Raw genomic sequence first — 11,038 nt, 5'->3', positions numbered from 1 at the left:
AGGCTGGAGTGCGGTGGCACAATCTCTGCTCACTGCAACTTCTGCCTCCTGGGTTCAAGCAATTCTCCTGCCTCAGCCTCCCAAGTAGCTGGGATTACAGGCACCCGCCACCACGACTGGCTAATTTTTGTATTTTTAATAGAGACGGGGTTTCATGGTGTTAGCCAGGCTGGTCTCAAACTCCTGACCTCAAGTGATCCACCAGCCTCGGCCTCCCAAAGTGCTGGCATTACAAATGTGAGCCACTGCACCTGGTCCACTGACCTTATCTTGATACTGCCTATCTCCAAACTACTTAATTTAAAAAAAATCCAAAATATATGTATTTATGGTTTACATCACTATTAGTCAAATTGTTTTGTGACTAGCACCTGAAAGCCTTAATGATACATTGAACTTGATGGAGCACAGCAGGCTCTGCCTAAGTTAATACAAATACTGGAAAAGTACTATTAAATACAAATACTGGAAAATCACATTTGTGATGGTTTTGGATTATTTATCCCTTTGCTTGGCCCACCTGTAAAATCAAGTTTCAGGCTAAAGGAGAAAAATCTCAGTATTTTTTCCAGTATCTAAAAATGCTCCTAATGGAGTGTCTTTACCCTTGAAGAATATGCTATTTCATGAAGAGGTGATCTTCCCGTGTCTGAGATACCCAAGAGGAGGCTGAATGTCATGGATGCTGCGAAAGGATGGCTGTGCTGGCTGGGACGTTGGATAAGGTGACCTCTTCTAAGTCTTAATGCCTGTGATTTTCTAAGTGTTGCTGCTTTTAAATGGAAGTGGTCTCTTCATCACAGAGTCTTCATTGAGAAGAGCTTGGGCAAAGGACCCAAGTCCATAGTTTGGTTCTGCCTTGACCTAGCATTGTGATTTTGAGAAATTAGCTTCTCCAAGTTTCTAGTTTTATTTTCTTTAACAATGAGATAATTTTCAATTAAAACAATTAGCTGAACACTCCCTCCTCCATCTCCTTCTTTCCCTTTTTCCTCATTTTAATGGCTTATTACATGGAGCCCCATATTTAGACCCGTAGGAGAAGAGACAGTCTGGTCTTCCAGAGACGAGGCTGAAGTTCTGCTTTTCTGGCTTCCTTCTCATTTTAACCCTCTCCCTCCTGTGGAGCTGAGGAATGTGTAGAACACAGTTTGGAAAACTCTGTCTTAAATGTCACCGAGTTCTTTCAAATCAGAACCTTCTATGATTCTACCACAGATTGAGCACAGAGTCATAACAAGAAGATCACAGCATTTACATCCGCCATGAGGAGGCAAACTGACCTGTTGCTTTTTCTCTCTATTGTTGAGTTAATATTGACTGAAGCCCTTGTACCCGTTGGCCCATGAACACAAAGAAGTTTTATCAAAGAGCCAGTAAGTACATGGAGTCATTTTGCTCACTTCTTAGGCCTTATCCAAATTTTAATATACGGTAGCTTTGAATGCAAGATTTCAGACCTTTCTACTAAACTTCCAATCTCATTCTACAAATGTTCTGATACAAGAGTGTTTGGTCACTTTTCAACACAATGAGACTTTTTAGGCCTCATACAAATGATGCTATTTTTACACTGGGGCAAAATAACCTGATCACGTTTCTTCTTTGTGTCTGACTTAGAACTTGTGTTCTTCCTGAATGTGTGCCTTGAAATAAATGTGTAAATTAAAACTAAAAATGTCATTCCTAAAGAGATTTCTTTATGCTTGTTTTATATCAGGTTCTTACTCTGCTTGCACACTAAAGTTATAAAATGAATAGACATGGCCGTTATTAAACTTTGAAGATCTGGCATGCTTCTGTGTGAATATTATTTCATTTACAGCTTTTGAATTGGGAAACTCCTTTGTATGATTTCAGCAGCCTTTTGTCCAGAGTTAAATGCACTGACAGGGCTTTTAGACAGAGCCACAGAAAATTCTCTGCTGAATACTTAATCAGTTCCTAAGTTGGCAGGCTTCCTCTTTTCCTTTCTTCAAGACTATGTGGCTAGACTACTAGAGTTTTTTGTCACTAAAAGTTTAAGACTAATTTGGATATACTCTATATCATATTATTTTCATGACATACATTCAATATTTTATACAATGTACATACACTGAGGTATGTTGACATTTTATCTTTACATTTTTGAAAAATGGGTTTATGTTTTTACTAGTGCATTCCTTTACATTCAATAGCTTAATTCTTAATTATTTTACCTAATAGGATTATTATAATCTCTTTACATTTTAATATAGAAATCTTTATCAGATGAGATCCTATGTCTAGCAATTAAACAGAAGATTATTGGGCAATGAAAAATGTATTGAAAATTGCTGTTATACTGAGTAAACAATGATGGAGGGAAGCCAGTGACATTCAAAATTTTCTCTTTGTCTAGTGCTTCACAGCAGTAACTGTTTCTCGCAGCTTTTGTGAACCAAGAAAGGCAATATTCTTCTGCGGTGAGTCCTCATTCATTGGCTGTCCGGAGTGCATGGAGAAGAGCTTGACTGGTTGGCTGATTCCTGTTCCTCCACTTTCTAAGGAATCAGTTCAACCACATGTTTTCTCATTGTCAACTTTATACAAATAGACTTCCCTTGGCTATTGTTGGTCTTTTGAAGAAGGATTGAATCTTGTTGAAGTTTCTTTCTTAGAGACATGGAAAATGCTGGTGGCCATAACACTCCAAACTATTTTTCTGAATCTTAATTTGACTAGGGAGAGAGAAGATCATTTTGTTTAAACAGGGATTGCATTTTACAGAAACATTGCCTTGAGAGACACAACAGGCATTACAACATCATGATGTATTCAGCCAGATGTCTGCAAGACAGAAAATCACATGACTGAGCAAGGCATGTGAATGTTCTTAAAGGGGGAGAAACAGAAAAGAAAAACCAAACATGTGTCAGATATTCCCTTTTTGCATCATGTTATTCCCAGTCATGTGGTGCCTTATGTTTATAACTTGCCAATTATGAATTTCCCCTCATGTATATTAAACTTAAGGATCACTATAATTTTAATCTTGTTAACAAACTTGCTGTTTGTCTATATCTATTTAGGAGATTAGCATCCAGGACTCTTTAGGTATCTCTTAGGATGGTTGTTAGGGCATAGTGGGAAATTATTTTTTGGCACTCACAACAAATATATATGGATATGCATTTAGTCTCTTGGGATCCTGATCCATGTATTTGAAAAGTATATATACTTGATGACCGAGCAAAACTGGAATCATTTGAATTAATTCATCTTTTTTTTTTTTCAAAATTGGCAATTTCATGCTCAGTATGTTAATAAGTATTCACTAAATAATCATAGTGTAGATTGTAGTTTCTCAGTTGCACAGGAATGGTTGGCTTCTTTCAGGGATCCTTACTTGAAGATAAGGATCAGAGCACTATTTAGGAAAGGGAGGATAATCCTGTGGCGTGGGAGGGGATGGTCATGGATTTACCTATTTTCACTATTTGCTCTGTTTACTCTATTTCTAACAACACAATCACTTCTCCAGTGGCACAGGCCTCTGGCATTTGGTAGGCACCCAATGCATAATTGCTGATGAAAGAATGAATTCTATTTCCAGGGCATCTATTTCATTTTCTCTGCAGCCACACCATCAGCATGACAACTGCCCTGACAGCACATTCTTTTCACGATTTTTTTTACATTTCTTATGCTATTTCCCGTAAGGTAGTGGTCTATATAATTTTTAGTCATTCACTCCTATCAATTAAGTTTTGTGCATGCAGTCTCTAAATAGATATTTTACAAATAAGATATCCTATTGCTTTATAAAATATAGTTAATTAGTAGAAGAATAAGATTGTTAATAACAATTCTAATAATTATTTCTCCATTTTCATAGACTGTCTTGCTAACCTTCCTTGCACACTCTGTTCTGGAGAACCTTGGCTGTTGAACGTATAAAGGAAGAAGAATGCAGTTCTTGCCTTGGGGAGCTTACATCTTACCTAGTATACCAGATAAACACAATGAAGGACGACACAATGGTAAACAAGATATTTCATGTCATGGTGGACTAGAAGAGAGGCCCTATACAGAATTTTGCTAAAAACATAAAATTTAAAACATGTATCAGTCTGCTACCTTTGATTTGTAGTAAGATACTTCTTATGTTGAATTGAGTTTAAGTACACTCCAAACTTTTCAGTAGATATGCTCTCTTCTCTTGGAATCATACAGATTTAATATTAAGAACAATTTTTGTTTACTTCAATGTTTCTCTTTTTCTTCTATCCTGAAAAACCTGACCACTTAAAACTGTCCTTCTAATTGTCGGCAGAGGAAATTTTACTTTTTGATGGGACACTTTTGACTTAAGTCTTGACTCTGAGGGAAGGATGGCCTAAGAGGCAGGTGTTTCATAAGTACATTCTAGAAGTTCATTTACTTCTGGCATGCAGGATGACATAGCAAAATGTTTATGGATCACAAACATAAGCACAGTGATTCTGTAAATAATCCAACAACCTAACTTGTCTTGGCCAGAAATCTAGATACTGACATCAGGGGAAAAATCCTTTTAGTTTGATGTATGCATCTTTCTTCAGGGCTCTTTATCCCTTAATACCTAATTGTTCTACCTTTTTTTTTTTTCATTCCCACTCCTTTTCATCTATGACTTTAGGTCATACATACCTATTTTTGTCACAGTCAGGGTGGTCCCTGTATGGTGGAAAAGGTCACTCCTTTAGTGGGAAACTAGTAAATATCTACCTACAGTGAATTCATATAGTCATTTGTGGAGTAAATCATCTTAAGAAATGGTTCAAAAATAAATTATTTCTGAATCTCTACTGAGTGAGATATATTTGCAGGGAGATAATGGTGTTCTATTTATCTACTCATTTGTGCTGTAACTTGACTATTTAAAATGAATATATTAACATAAGAATTGTGGCCTATATAAAATCTAGGATCAAAAGGAGAAGGTCAGAAGCTAAGATTGGTGAATATGTTTCTAGAAGTAGTTGTCCCAGGTCCTCTAGACAGCATGATAAGTATAGAAGTCTGGTAAATTAATATATTGCCATTTAGGTTTATAAATTCATTTCCTGTGATTTTGGTTAATGTAAGTTTTAGGTCACCAGAGCAAAGTCAACTTTGGACATACAGGCTAAAACCTATATTATGAGGAGTCTACTAAGACACCACACAATAAGAAGTTCTGTCTGAGGCTCCAGCTGGCCGCTGTGACACTGTTTTTAGCTTCCACATATTAGTTATAGTAATGCTGGCTGCTGTAAAATACAAATCTCAAAACTTTAGCCACATAACAAGATAAACTATTTATTCTTGTTTATTAACACTCTAATGCAGATGTTCCCAGTGGGGGGAGGAGGGAGGCTTTGCCCTGTGCAATGTAGGGTCCAGATTGCTGGTGGGGTGATCTATCATCTTCAATACCTGGCTTCTCAGGTTGCCTTGGGTGTTGACATCTTACAGGGAAAAGGAGTTGGTGTGGGTAAGAAAGGCATACTCACTTTTTAACCATGTTGAAAGGGAAGTGACATATATCATTCCTGCTTTGGTTCCACTGGGACAAGTCAGCTATATGCCCATATGTAGATGAAAGGAGGAGGGGATTAGGAAATGTAATCTCTCATAGAGCAGCCAGTTCACAGCAATTACTCCACAATCAAGAAGGAGAAGTGAAGCTCTGAAGAACTAACTGCTAAGCCCTCTCTGCTGTAACCCATAGTATTGTGAAATGTTCCTACGGACAAGAAGAATGCTAAAGTAATCATTTTAAATCTCTCAGTTTGCAAAGTAAACCTTTGCTGCAATGTTTTATCTTTAAGAACAAGGCATGCATCTTATATTAACAGTGAAAATTTAAATTATAAAGTACAGCATTTAGATTACATTCAATATACAAAGGATAGTGAATCCTGACAATTACCTACTAAACTTCATTGCTACAGACAACTGACTCATGTAGACCTATCATAGATTTGTCATCTAAGTTATGTAACTTGGTTTACTATAATATTAAATAGATAAATAAACTCTTTGCTTGTTTTATAGTCATAAATATAATATAAATTGTGCATTTTATTCTTTTCAAAACTGTTCCTAATTGGTTGGAAGGAAAAAAAAAGTATTTTTTCTATGTGAAATAAAGAAAAATAACCCTCAAACATCTATTTTATGGTTTTGATATCTGTTCATGGAAAAACTCAACGAATTGGAAAGAGATTCTCTGTGATATATCAGATTACAGAAAATATCACCCAAAGATAAGTACATATTTCTTAGCACATAGTACTTTAGAAATATAGAACTATTTAATGGGCAAAAGATGGACTACAGTAAATATTCAAGCTACTTTTCCATAAAAGAGCCTGAATTCTTTTTTAATATGTAATCTAATGTAGGGTCTAGTCTTCTTGTTAATGAAGTTTTTCCTTGAAGATGCTTTACCTTTCTTAATTCTATATTCAGTGAAATGAAAAGCAAACACAAAACCAAACAAATTATTTTAAAACTAACACTTTTTTTTTTTTTTTCGAGAGAGAATCTCACTCTGTTGCCCAGGCTGGAGTGCAGTGGTGCGATCTCAGCTCACTGCAACCTCTGCCTCCCAGGTTCAAGCAATCCTCCTGCCTTCGCCTTCCGAGTAGCTGGGACTACAGGCACAGGCCACCATGCCCAGCTAACATTTATATTTTGTAGTAGAGATTGGGGTTCACTATGTTGGCCAGGGTGGTCTTGAACTCCTGGCCTCAAGTGATCCACCAGCCTTGGCCTCCCAAAGTGTAGGGATTACAAGCGTGAGCCACCACAAACTGCCTAAAACTAACTTTTGATTGCAATTGCAATTGTCTTTTTCTTTCTCTTTTTTAAAAACAGAATTTTTGTTCTTTTTAATAAACTGTATTACTGTCAGTCCTATAAACAGATCTGATTTAGCTGGATGTTTTATTGATTTACAATTAGCAAGAAGGCATAGATTTGGCCTCAAACAGTGAGCCTAAGTATGTAACAGTGATCAGGGAAGATTCTGGGGCTGCTACCTTCCTCTCCAAAACAACATGTATTGAACAATTAGAATTCCTTAGGTGTTAGGATAGTGAGAAAATGAGAGTAACAATAGCAATGACTAAGTGCCTACTCTGTGCTACCTGTGTTAGGGGCTTAAAATCACTGAATTTCAGAATAATTCTGAAGAAAGGTTTCATTATTCCAATTTTGCATATGTGGACCCTAAAATTCAAGGAGGTTGAGTGATTTGCTCAAGGCCACATAATTATTTCCAGGAGAGGCAGCATTCTATTCATTTGTGTCTGATCTCAAAGCTCTTATCTTTTTCCCTAGGCTAATCCTCCTCTCTCAGTAAAGTATCCACAACAAACATTTTGGATCCTTAGATAAGTTTATTATTACACTTTTGCAGATGTCAGTCCTGCCTTATTTTGACATTAGTGACTGCCCTAGGCACTAGCATTTCACTGCACATGGTAGCAATTATTTATGATTTGGAGATTTCCAGCCTGGGGCTGGTTTACCAGCGCTGTTTTGAACAAAAACAAAAGGAACTCTTTTCTTGGTTGCTCCAGGATCCTTTGATTCTTTGATCCAAAGAACTCTGTTGTCTGTAGGAGACGTGGAGGAGGAGTACACACAGAAGAAAGGCCTTTTCCAGGCCAGTGGCCTTGCTTGTTTTATGTGAGTTTAACGTTCATACTAAATCTCATCCACTTCAGCAGTTTCTTTATGGTTAATTAAAACTCCCTGTAATTGCTGTGGTATGGTAGAGATGGAATGGAGATGACTTAGGAGTGAATAAGATGATTCCCAGGCACTGGCAAGTGAAATGTGTACCATTTTGCAAGGCAAAATTATATTATAAATCTTTGTTCCTGATATATTGAGCGAAATGGATAAGGGTCACTCATAAACCCTCATGCTGCAGCCCCCAATCTCTTTTTAAGACTCACCCAATGCCTCAATTTCTCCAGGAAACTTTTCTGATCTCTTCATGCTCCAAGCTAGGCAGCCAAACTCTATGCTCCACAGCACCTTGTTATTGCATTAATTACATTAGCATTACAATAGATGTTTGTGTTTAATAATAGTTTGAAAAATAGGACCGGAACTTTGTCTTATAAGTCTTTGTACTGCCAGTGACAGTTTCCAATGCCCTAAAAATTCTCAATAAGTCTTTGAGAAGACCTGAATTGAGTTTCATTTATTTATTTAATAAATATTTAGCGAACACCTATTATATGGAGACATAAGGAAGAGGAAAATTAGACATTTTCAGCTTTTCACTTTTGCTACTAAAAGCCATCAGTTTTATTATATTAGATTAAAAATTTGTTTCAGGATTTGACATCTGAAGTCACTTCGACATCTCTATAGCACTAGTGTGCTTCCTTCAGTTAGGCACCAGCCTTGTATAATCATCCTATGTGTGGACAGCTGAGAAAGAAAATACCCAATAAAATAACATTCTTAATAGATCTTCAAAGGACAATAATCGACTAATTAGTTATCACTGACATCTGTGTATATATTTAAACATAGAAACACTGTAGTTAGTATTCAAATAAACTTAGACACCAAGTAGAAGCAACTGCCCTTGTATAAAGTTCAATTATTATCAATTTCTTTCTTCTCATCACCAAATCTAAGGAGAAAATTTTTTCTTATGATCACACTTTTCAGGGCATATATCCAATGCCAATGTAAATTTGATTGGGTGTGTTACTCTTCGGCTTAAAATTTCATACTTAAATCACTGTCAGAATAAATTTAAAACTTTTAAATGTTTTGCATGAAATAAAAGACCTTATACCCCTTCTCATCCTATTAAAGCCCCTTTAGTTGCTATTACTAGGCCCCAACTGGCCAGCAGTTCATTTCCCTACACTTTTTCAACCCAACTTACCTCTCTTGTCCTTTTAGGAGCTTTCTGTGCCTGCCTTTAACCCTAATGTGGAGCTGAACACACAAAACATGTGTGTCTGTGCTACCACCACGTTATACATACCTTTTAAGATTACATTCATCACACTGCACTGTATTCTTCACTTAGCTGCTTGATTTTGAGATCTAAGAAGGCGGGGACCATGTTTCACCTATTTTTGAAATTTTACTGGCTGATATGGTTTGGCTGTATCTCCGCCCAAATCTCATCCTGAATTGTAGCTCCCACAATTCCTGCATGTTGTGGGAGGGACCTGGTGTGAGGTAATTGAATCATAGGGGCAGGTTTTTCCCATGCTGTTCTCACGATAGTGAAGTCTCATGAGATCTGATGGTTTTATAAACGGGAGTTCCCCTGCAGAAACTCTCTCTTGCCTGATGCCACATAAGATGTCCCTTGCTCTCCTGCCATAATTGTGAGGCCTCCCCAGCCATGTGGAAGTGTGAGTCCATTAAACCTCTTTCCTTTGTAAATTACCCAGTCTCAAATATGTCTTTATTAGCTGTGTGAGAACCGACTAATACACTGGCTATTGACTAGCACTGCACAGTTTGGCTTGGGTTGCTCTACTCTGATCTGTTTAGAAAGACAATGTTAATTTGACTTCTGACTTTTATTTTATTGTGGTAAGATATTAGGTGTATAATATGGTATTATCTATAGACACAGTGTTGTACAGCAGATCTCTAGGACTTATCAATCTTATATTGGTGATACTTTGTACTTGTTGATTAACTATTTTCCATGTTTCCATTGCTCCAGCTTCTTTCAACCACCCTTCTATTCTTTGCTTGTAAGGGTTTGACTACTTTAGATACCTCATATAAGTTAAAGCATGCAGTATTTGTCCTTCTGTGCCTGGCTTATTTCACTTAGTATAATGTCCTCAAGGTTTAACTACATTGTCACATATTGCAGGATTTCCTTTTTAAAAGTTGAATAATAATTCATTGTATGTTTATACTGTATTTTAAAATCCATTCCTGTACTGGTGGACATTTAGGTTGTTTCCACATTTCAGGTATTGTGAATAGTGCTGCAATAAACATGGCGATGCAAGTGTTACTTTAAAATCTTGATTTTAATTCTTTTGGACATGTATAGAAGTGGGATTGCTGATCCCATTACTGGGTATATAGCCAAAGGATTTTAAATCATTCTACTATAAAGACACAAGCACATGTATGTTTACTGTGGCACTATTCACGATAGCAAAGACTTGGAACCAACCCAAATGTCCATCAATAATAGACTGGATAAAGAAAATGTGGCACATATTACACCATGGAATACTATGCAGCCATAAAAAAGGATGAGTTCATGTCCTTTGCAGGGACATGGATGAAGTTGGAAACCATCATTCTCAGCAAACTATCACAAGAACAGAAAACTAAACACTGCATGTTCTCACTCATAAGTGGGAGATGAACAGTGAGAACGCATGGACATAGAGAAGGGAACATCACACACCAGGGCCTGTCAGGGGGTGGGAAGCTAGGGGAGGAATAGCATTAGGAGATATAATAACTAATGTAGATGACAGGCTGATGGGTGCAGCAAACCATCATGGCAAGTGTATACCTAGGTAACAAATCTGCACATTCTGCACATGTACCCCAGAACTTAAAGTATAATAAAAAATAAAATAAAATAAAATAAAAAAGAAGTGGGATTGCTGGATCATATGGTAGTTCTATTTTGCATTTTTTTTTTTTTGAGGAACCTGCATACTATTTTCCATAGCAGCTACATCATTTTGTATCGTCACCAGAAGAGTTCCAATTTCTCCCCATTCTCACTAATACTTGTGTTTTATATTTTTTGATGATAGTCATCATAACAGGTGTGAGGTAATATCTCATTGAGTTTCTGATTTGTATTTCCCTGATGATTAGTCACATTGAGTATATTTTCATATACATTCTGACCATTTGCATGTCCTCTTTGGAGAAATGTGTAAATCCTTAGCCCATTTTTAATATTGTTATTAGTTGTTTTGCTATTGACTTGTAGGAAGGAGTCCCTTATATATTTGGAAGTTACCCTTTATCAGATGCAAACATTAGAAGTGACTAATGTCTTTTCATCTTC

The 11,038-nt window shown here is 36.7% G+C and overlaps 1 long non-coding RNA gene across 1 annotated transcript; it reads left to right on the top strand.

Moving 5' to 3' along the window:
• The first annotated feature begins 151 nt into the window (after window positions 1–151).
• Window positions 152–5,942, top strand: LOC117063417. The gene is made up of 4 exons (XR_004428914.1): window positions 152–725; window positions 1,219–1,376; window positions 2,384–2,447; window positions 3,860–5,942. It is a non-coding gene; the product is annotated as an uncharacterized LOC117063417 (long non-coding RNA).
• Window positions 5,943–11,038: the final 5,096 nt, after the last annotated feature.

This window comes from Trachypithecus francoisi, unplaced genomic scaffold (genome assembly GCF_009764315.1).
Source record: "Trachypithecus francoisi isolate TF-2019V2 unplaced genomic scaffold, Tfra_2.0 Lachesis_group18, whole genome shotgun sequence".
Taxonomy (NCBI): Eukaryota; Metazoa; Chordata; class Mammalia; order Primates; family Cercopithecidae; genus Trachypithecus; species Trachypithecus francoisi.
Note: the sequence above shows the minus strand (reverse complement) of the source record. Positions and strands in the feature narration are given on the sequence as shown.